The sequence below is a fragment of the Acomys russatus genome, chromosome 10, assembly GCF_903995435.1.
Source record: "Acomys russatus chromosome 10, mAcoRus1.1, whole genome shotgun sequence".
Lineage (NCBI taxonomy): Eukaryota > Metazoa > Chordata > Mammalia > Rodentia > Muridae > Acomys > Acomys russatus.
Window position 1 is genome coordinate 58552277 of NC_067146.1, and position 9449 is coordinate 58561725.

Here is a 9449-nt window from a genome sequence, read left to right on the forward strand (position 1 = left end):
CATGACCTATGCTGCCTGACTGGGATGGAGCCTAGGTCCCTACAGAATCACGTTTGCATAATCTTTGATTTGTTGGTGCTTTCTTTTGTTCAATAAGCTTTCTTTTGCTTTAGGAGAAAGAATAAATTATGTATTTGGCATGTGTAGAAAAGTAAAACAATACTGAATTATTTTAGTATTGAACTTCCTTTAGTAGGATTACGCAAAGAAAAGAATTATATGTCACAAGCTTTCCAGAAAAGCATGTATATTTTAAAAACAGAACAAAACCTCATTCTTCTTTCTTATGACAAACTTCTGATGGTTTGCAGTGCCATGGAAAAAGTATCTTGGGCTCTAAGTAAACATGGGATAGAACATTAAGGTTTGTCTTATTATGTGAGGAAGAAATTAAGACTTTTTTGAGCTCTTGTAGTGGCCACAACTAACACAATGGCTTTTAAACTATTTGTGGTTCCTCGTTTTCTTCTGTTGCTCCTTTATCTAAATTTTAGGGATAGTTTCTATATGGACTCAGCATTTCATGGTCACTTGTATAACAAATGATCAGATTCCACTGGAGTTTATTCTGTTTTCAACTGATTTTTTAAAAAATATCTTTTTGGTTTATCCCACTAGGATAAGTTTCTTTGCATTCAGTTATTTGTTATATATATATTTTATTTTATTTTATTTATTAATTTATTCTTGTTACATCTCAATGGTTATCCCATCCCTTGTATCCTCCCACTCTCCCTCCCTCCCATTTTCCCCTTATTCCCCTCCCCTATGACTGTTCCTGAGGGGGATTACCTCCCTCTGTATATGCTCATAGGGTATCAAGTCTCTTCTTGGTAACCTGCTGTCCTTCCTCTGAGTGCCACCAGGTCTCCCCCTCCAGGGGACATGGTCAAATGTGAGGCACCAGAGTACATGAGAAAGTCATATCCCACTCTCCACTCAACTATGAACAATGTCCTGTCCACTGGCTAGATCTGGGTAGGGGTTCGAAGTTTACTGCACATATTGTCCTTGGCTGGTGCCATAGTTTGCACAGGACCCCTGGGCCCAGATCTGCCCATCATATTGTTCTTCTTGTAGGTTTCTAGGACCCTCTGGATTCCAAAATTTGTGGACAAATGGAATGAACTAGAAATGATCATAATGAGTGAGTTAACCCAGATGCAGAAAGAGTCAAATGGTATATACTCACTCATATCTGGACACTAGCCCAAGGGATATGTCCATGAAAATCTTCACTTACTAGGAAAGTGGGACAGAGGGGAGGACATCCTATTGCGAGTCTAGGTTAGAGAAGCATGGGAGAATGGGGATTTCTGTACTTCTTAACCAGCCATCCCTACCACTTTCCCATTTTAAGTCATCATAAAACTCATCAGAAACATTCCAAGTTATGGAACTCCATTCGTTTTTGCAAACATTAAATGAAAATAGCATTAAATACATTGTTTTGCAGTGAGCATGGCTTTCTAGGTTTATTGTTACAATTTTTCCATTTTTTATAAGAGTGCACGCAATGTGATATTACACGTGGCATTAGCTTTATGTATGAAAACCTATAAACTATGCTTTGTGCTATAATGCAGAGGGCTAGAGTTCTTATGTTCTGAGCTAATGGTTGGAGCTAGGGGTTGAAGACAGCCTTGTATTCCCTTTGGCATGGGGTGCACATTTTTATTTCAGGCCTCGTCAAAGCCTCTAAGTTTTCATTTCTGAAAGGCTTTTGGTCTGTAGTCCAGCAAGTGTTACATTTTCGAAATTTCAGCTCAAATAAATGGCTCTACATTTTTATTTCCCATCTATTAACTGCACTTTAGGCTACAGAGTTAATCTGTTACTCTACACTTTGGGGCATGATAAATAGTTCAGCAGGATTTCCTTTCAGAAGAAATCACTTCTGCGAATGCAAGACTGTGGAAATCTTGCCCAAGGGATGGAATTAGGAAAAGGAAATATTTTTCTAGCAAAAGTATCAAAGTCTTATGACCGTGGCCCAAGAATGATGAGACAAAGAAAGTATGGGTTGTTTAAGACCACCCTGCTGAGTCACTCACTCTATCACAGCCATTTCAGCAGAAAAGAATGATGTTTTCAGAACACTTTTGCTGCATCTGTGGCTGTGCTAAATCTTCATTTTTTGGCCATTTGTCTTTCAGAAGTCTGTGCTTTAAAAGAAAAATGGAATAATGTTCAAACATGTCTTTTAATTCATTTATTTTCCCAGCAGGGATGCAGCAGGCTATTGCTTCCTGCTGCTCCTAGCATGGAGCTGGACACAAGATGCAACTGACACTATGTTCCTTATTGCTATATTAACCATGTCTGAAATCTGGTACAGAACCAGTGAGAAAAGAGAGCCAGGGATAAGGGCTTCAAAACTGGGAGAGAGGTACCGATAGACAAATGCTTCTGAGTTATTGTTTTCAATTTGCTCGCACTTGAAACAGGTTCAACCTGCAAGTGCTTACAAGCACCATCCAGATGTATTAATATTTTAATTTTAATTTTAATTTTAACTCCTGGAAATTAGTAGTTTGTCTTCTGGATGGAAATATAGAATGGGGTTTCCATGGTTCTAAGCACAGAACTTTGTTTCAAGATGGTAAATATGCTAAACTTTGAATAAAATTCATTTTTATAGTAAAAAGAATTGTATGGCTTTCTTTTTTAATATAATGAGAAAGTATTGAAAAGAAATTAAGACCAATTTAAAATAAACTTTATCTCTCATAATTGAACAGCATTTAAAGACATGATTTAAGTAATATTTTAATAAATATAGCCGCCAAGATTAATTAATACCATTTAATCAACAAATATGAAAAATATATTCATAGCTTATGTCACTATCTCTACAACTTTCAGAATCTTTAGACTTCCTAGTGGATGATTGTATCCATGGAAACAGAACTCTCAAATCAAGAATGGTTTACTGGCACATCTAACCAGAATTTCTAATGTATTTATAAAATATAATTAGTGATAGTTCTTTTGGCCAGGTGTGGTATTGCATGCCTTTAATCTCAGCACTAGGGAAGTAGAGGCAGGCAGATAGATATCTGTGAGCTTGAGGCCAAGCTGGTCTACATAGTGAGTTCTAGGACAATCACGGACACCCAGAGGGACCCTGTCTCAAACACACCCACAAACAATAGTCCCTTTGAAACATGAACAGAATGATATTTTAAGGAAACTTTTATCAAGGTGTTTGTTTTAGACCCAGTAACAAACTGTTTGGACTCATATTCAAGTTTTATATACGATCTCATGGGCAAACATCATTTCTATGTTCCTCTTTATTTCTATTGAGCTATGAAATTCAGTCCCCACAATAGTTCATAATGAGGACACACTGGTCACGAGGGTTCTGAGCACATTTTAGTTCCTGGGGGCCTAGTATCAGGTAGCTTCTATTTGGATTTTAGCATGTAGCAACTGTTTATGACATTTATTCGTTCTTGTTATTATTTTCTCTTCCTCTATGAGATCAAGACCAACGTTGAGCATGAGTAGAAGGGGGTGACCTCACCAGTGGTTTATAACCTGTGTTCATTCTAGTTGGTCAGGACTTATTAGTTGTTGAAGGGGTGTGTGCTACTGGAGGAAGACACCATGTTCTGCACATGCTAGGTACTGGCTTTGCTACCAAGCCACACCCACACACCCTGTTGTTGACAATGTTTGAATAATAACTTTGGCAAATTCCTGCATATACACATAGACCATTAATAAACTATTATGAAACACTTATTTATTGAGCACTGTATCTGAGTTAAGGAAAGTATTTTTATGGTAACAACAAAATGAGTATGGATACTATTTCCACTTTACAGAAGAAACAGAAACAGACAGAAAAGACTTTCCACTTGGGCAAAGCTAGTATTGAAGCACACACTTTTACTTCTAAGATTTATTTTCTGTGTGTGTGTGTGTGTGTGTGTGTGTGTGTGTGTGTGTGTGTTGTAGAGGCCTCCTAGAGAGGCCAAAAGAGGGCATTGGTTACTCTGGAGCTGGACTACATGAGAATTACAGTTTGTTATGATCCACCAAATGTCAATGTTAAGAGCCAAATCTAGCCTGCAAGAGCAGCAAGGGCTCTTAATCTCTGGGCCACCTCTCTAGACCACAAACTTACTCTTAATCAATGTAATCCATGATCTCATAAAACAGAAATAAAATAGTACTCCTCAACTGTCATTCTTACTACTTATTTTCAGTGTATTGCCTATGAGAATACACATGATAATTTTCTTTTTCCCACTATCCTTTCTTTCTACCCCCCTCTTCCCCACCCTTTAGTCCTTTCTTTATCCTCACAATCCCTTCCACCTCCAAGTCTTTGTGTTTGTGTGTGTATGTTTATATATTCATATTTAAATCCAGACTCTGCATGTAAAAGGAAGTGTGCAACATTTATGTTTGAGTCTCATTTATTCTTTTAAACATGTATTTATTTAAAAAAAACCCTTTTTATTGGTTATTTGTGAATTTCACATCATGCAGCCCAATTCCACTCATCTCCTCCTCCCCTTGTACCTACCCTCTACCATTGCAACCTCCCCCCAAACAGAGAAGAGACTCCTTGTGGAAGTATAGTGTGCCCCAGTGTTTCCCACATTATACCATTTTGTCCACACTTCTTTCATTGCGATGACTCATTGGTCTGGCAAAAGGCCTCTGGCTTCCGCTATTCTATCAATACTGAAACTTCACTAGAATTCTTCTCAGATATCCTGTTGTTACCTCGTGACATGGAGATCCCGTAGTTTTGTGTCTGTAGGACCAGCCAATACATGAACAGCAGCACTTCATCAATGGGGTAAATGTTGGGATGGGCCAATTCAAAGCCCAAGGTCTGGGCCTGGGAGGTATCTGATCTGGTCAGCCTACCAGCTCTCCTGTTCTCATGTCCTGGAGCCTAGCTCACTGGCAAGCCCCCAAACCAGGGATAGCTCTACCTTGCTGTCCAAGTAAGGGGCAGGACCCTTTCTATTGAACCTTGCAGCCAGTGAGGAAAGGATAAGGCCAGTTCTTCCATTTCCTGGGGCCAGCTCTCCCACCTGCTGTAAGTAGCTAGGCATGAGGGAGGGGAAGAGAGCATTTCTCCCTTATCCACATCACTGCCCAGCAGGCAAGAGGCAGGGCCAGCTTTCCCACACTCATGCCCTAGGGGCCAGCTCATCTGCCACCCCTATGTCCAGAGCCAACTCTACCATGCTGTCCAGGTGAGGTGCAAGGCTTGCTCTCATGAGTGCTGCCCCACATAAGGAGCAGGGACAACTCTCCGTCTCTGATGACCTCAGGGCCAGCTTTCCTACCTGCTGTATGTGGCAGGAGCCAGAGGGAGGTATCTCTCCCTCACCTATGCCACCTCATTGCAGACAAGTGGCAGGGCTAGCTTTCCCAAACCCACACCCTCAAGATCAGCTTGCCCACACTCAAGCCTCCAGGGGCAGATCAATTGTGCTGCCCAGATGAGGATCAGGGCCTCTCAAGTAGTGTAGCTGGCAAGACGCACAGACAGCTGTCCTGATCTCATGACCCCAGGGCTGGGTCTCTCACATGCTGCATGTGGTAAGTGGGGAGGGGAGATGAAGGTATCTCTCTCTTATCCATGCTACCACATGGAGAGATGAGTAGCAGGATTAACCCTCCTATGCTTTTATCCTCTGGGCCAGCTCACCTTAACTTACGCAATGTGAGGCTTACTCTTTCAAGTACTACAGCAGGCTAGGGGAATGGGTAGATCTTCTGCTTTCATGCCTGCCAGGGCCAGCTTTCCCATGATGCCCAGGTGAGGGGTGAGGCCAGTTTTGTACAGCCCTTAGATATTAACATGTCCCCAAGTGGCAGTCCAGATCAGGGATGTTCTTTTGGACTTTAGCGGTAACAGACCCCTGCCATTGGATGGCCATGGCCCCAGACATGGCCCCTGGTGTCTGCATAGGCTGGGCCCCCACCATGGTTCCAGGTGACATCACTGGTTACTCACATCAAGTTGTTCCTCACTACACTCGAGTCTCCAGCTCTGCCTTTCTTCATTGTGCCCATATCCTTCTGTTTCTCTTTCTTTTCTATTTCTCCCCCACTTGCTTGCTCTCCTAGTGAGGCCCAGGGTCTCTGTCTACAGTTGTCTCAGGAGTGCTATGCCCCACTTGTGTATTATGGCACCAGGCAGGGGTCATCTCAGGCATGGTCTTCCCCACCAGGCCTATGTGGTGCTGGACTGGTGGTCACCTCAGGCTATCTCCCTCTCCTCTCCCCATGACATCCATCTGGTGGTCATCTTGGGTTCAATCTTGCTTGGTCCTGCTTGCATGGCCCCATTTGAGGGTCTTCTGCCTCAGGCTTGCTGCTGTCTCAGGCTTGTAGTCCCAGGCAGAGGGTTCTTCTAGTCTTTGGCTCAATCCCTGCCCTAGTAGCCCAGCTGGGCCTGTGCTGCACTGGACTAGTGATAGTCTCTGGTTTGCTTTTTATCAAAGAATTTTACTAAACATTCAGTTGTTCAGAGGTCAGAACACTGAGTGTAGACAGCACATTTCCTCTCCTCCATGTACTGACACACATGTGAAGACATATTTATTTTTATGTTATATATGGCTGTTTTGCCTGCATGTTTGTCTATGCGCCACATGTGTGCAGTGCTCACAGAGGCCAGAAGAGAGTGTCAGATTCCTTTGGGACTGGAGTTACAGATGGTTGTCAGCTGCCATATGGTGCTGGCCAGCCCAGGTCGTCTGGAGGAACAGCAAAGTCTCTTAACTGCTGAGTCATCTTTCCAGCTACATGTCAGAACTAATTCACTTAGCATGATAATCTCTTTTTCCTAAAAATTCATGACTTGTACTTCATTGTTTTTATTGCTGAATAAAATGATATTAGATAGTTACATAGATAACAGGCAGTAGATAACATAGAATGATAGAAATTCCACATTTTCTTTACTTATTGATGGACATGCAGGCTGCTTCAATATCTTGGCTATTATAAACAGTTCAGTGATAAGCATGGATATGCAAATATCTCTATGATGTGCTAGTTGGCATTCCTTCAGATGTGAACCAGGAGTGATTTCCTGCACCATCAGGTTGTTGTGGGTTCGGTTTTTAGGAAACTCAATGCCGATATCCATAATGGTTTTACCAATTTATATTTACACCAGTGTTTTATAAGAAATTCTCTTTTCCTACATCTGATTTCTGATGGCTATGAATGTTCAATACATTTTCATATATTCATTGTTGACTTATATGTCTTCTTTGGAAAACCGTTCAAGTTCACTGGTTCATTCCCAGTTATATGCTTTTTAATGTTTAATTTTTTTGAGTTTGTATATTCTAGATAATTACTACTCTGTGAGATGTAATATCCTGTGTAGTTGGTAAAGATTTTTCCCACTTTGTAACCTGTCTTTTGGATGTTTATTTCCTTTATTGTACACAGACATTAAAGTTTTTTATACTGCAATTTGTCAGTTATTGGAATTATTTCTTTCTGAGCTATTTGAGTCCATTCAGAAAGTCTTTTCCTATGTATAAATCTTGAAGCATTTTCCATAAGCTTTCTCCTAGTAGTTTCAGAGTTTCAGGTCTCATATTAGAGACTTTGCTGCATTTTGAATCGATTTCTGAGCAAGCTGAGAGATGTTCTTTCATTCTTCTGCATGTAGATATGTTTTTGCTTCATCTTTTTGTTGAAGAGGCTATATTTTCTCCCATGTGCATTTATTTTTTACACTTGTTGAATCTCAGGTTGCTATAGCAGTGTGGCTCTGTTATACTTCCTTGGTCTCTATGTCTATTTTTGTTAATTACCATGATTTAATCCTCAGTTTTATATTGTAGTTGGAATATGCATACCGTGTTACCTCCAGTTTCTTTGACTTTAAAGAATATTTTTTACTTCCATGTGCATTTTAGGGTTGCTTTTTCTAGTTCTGTAGAAATCTCAGTAGAATTTTGATGAGAATTGAGTTTTTCCTGGACATCAGTTTTGGTATCATGCCCGTTTTCATATTAATAATTCTACCTATCTAGGAGCAAGGAAAGTCTTCTTCCTTTTATTTTTTCAGTGTCTAAAGTTTCATTTCAGGTGTCTAATATCCTCGATTAAGTTTATTCCTGGTAATTTAATTTTTACTGATGCTGTTGTGAATGACATTTGTTTCTGATTTCTTTCAAAGAACATTAATTATTGGTAAGTAGAAAAGCTGCTGACTTTTCTATTTATTGGTTTTGTATCCTCATTTCATGAAGGTGACTATCAGATCTAAGAGATTTCTTGTGGAGTCTTTATTATTTTTTTAATAGTAGAATAACATGTCTGCAGATGGGAATGTTTTGGCTTCTTCCTTTCCTATTTCCACCCTCGTTATGTCTTTCTCTCCCCTCATTGCTGTATCTTGGTTTCAAGAACTCAAGCCAGTGGAGAAAGTAGATATCCTTTCTGCTTCTTATTTTAAAAGGAATACTTAGTTGTTACACTTTAGTAAACTATTGGCTGTAGGCTTGTCATATACAGCATTTGATACACTGTTGTAAGTTTGTCATATACAGTGTTTAGTACACTGCTGGCTATACATCTGTCATATCCACTCTTCATTACACTGTTGGTTATGTTTGTCATATGCAGTCTTTGGCACACTGTTGATTATAGGCTTGTCATATACACACTCTTGGCTTTAGGTCTGTCATTTACAGTCTTTAGTACATTGAGCTATGTTTCCTTTACTTGATTCTTCTTAAAATATCTACATATTTTTATTAATTAAATTTGTTTTTGACAATTTCATGCATGTATATAATACATTCTGATTGTTCTTGCCCTCATCTACTCTGATCTCCCTCTATCTTCTCTCCACTTTCTCACTTCCGTATGAATTTCTTTTCTACATTCATGTCTTTTGTTTTCATACCTCTGGGTTTAGCCAGGGCCATATATATGACCTTGGCATTGGAACTATACACTGGAGTCTGGTGGCTATATCAGATGGAACTCAAAAGAAGTCAATGACCCCTCTCTCCCAGATTTCATCAGTAGCCTATAGTTCAGCAGCAAAGAATAGAATCTCTTGAGTTCCTCTCCTATTCATGACAGACAGTTGGAAGGGTCTGTTTTGTACACATCAAGTTCAAGAAACCCAGGATTTTGTAGGTTCTTATTTTCTTTGGCTCTGTCATGTCTAGGGATGAAATTTCAAAACGCCATTTTCTCTATCTTCTGGCTCTTATATTCTTTGTACTCCTTTTCACAATGTTTCCTGAGCCTTGAAGGAGGCAGTATAAATGATGTACTTAAGCCTGATGTCACATTTATCTTTTGTTATAAACATCTTGTGAAGTCACAAGGCTCAGTATTCACTCTCCATCCCAACAAATAGAAGCTTCTCTGGTTAAGGTTGAAATTAGATTTGTCTAAGGATATAAACAAAGATATTTAGAAGATGCTTT

General features: G+C 39.9%; 1 non-coding gene across 1 annotated transcript; it reads right to left on the reverse strand.

The window, feature by feature from the left end:
- Nucleotides 1-6480: 6480 nt before the first annotated feature.
- LOC127194931 (small nucleolar RNA SNORA17) lies at nucleotides 6481-6617 on the reverse strand. The gene has a single exon (XR_007831315.1). It is a non-coding gene; the product is annotated as a small nucleolar RNA SNORA17 (small nucleolar RNA).
- Nucleotides 6618-9449: the final 2832 nt, after the last annotated feature.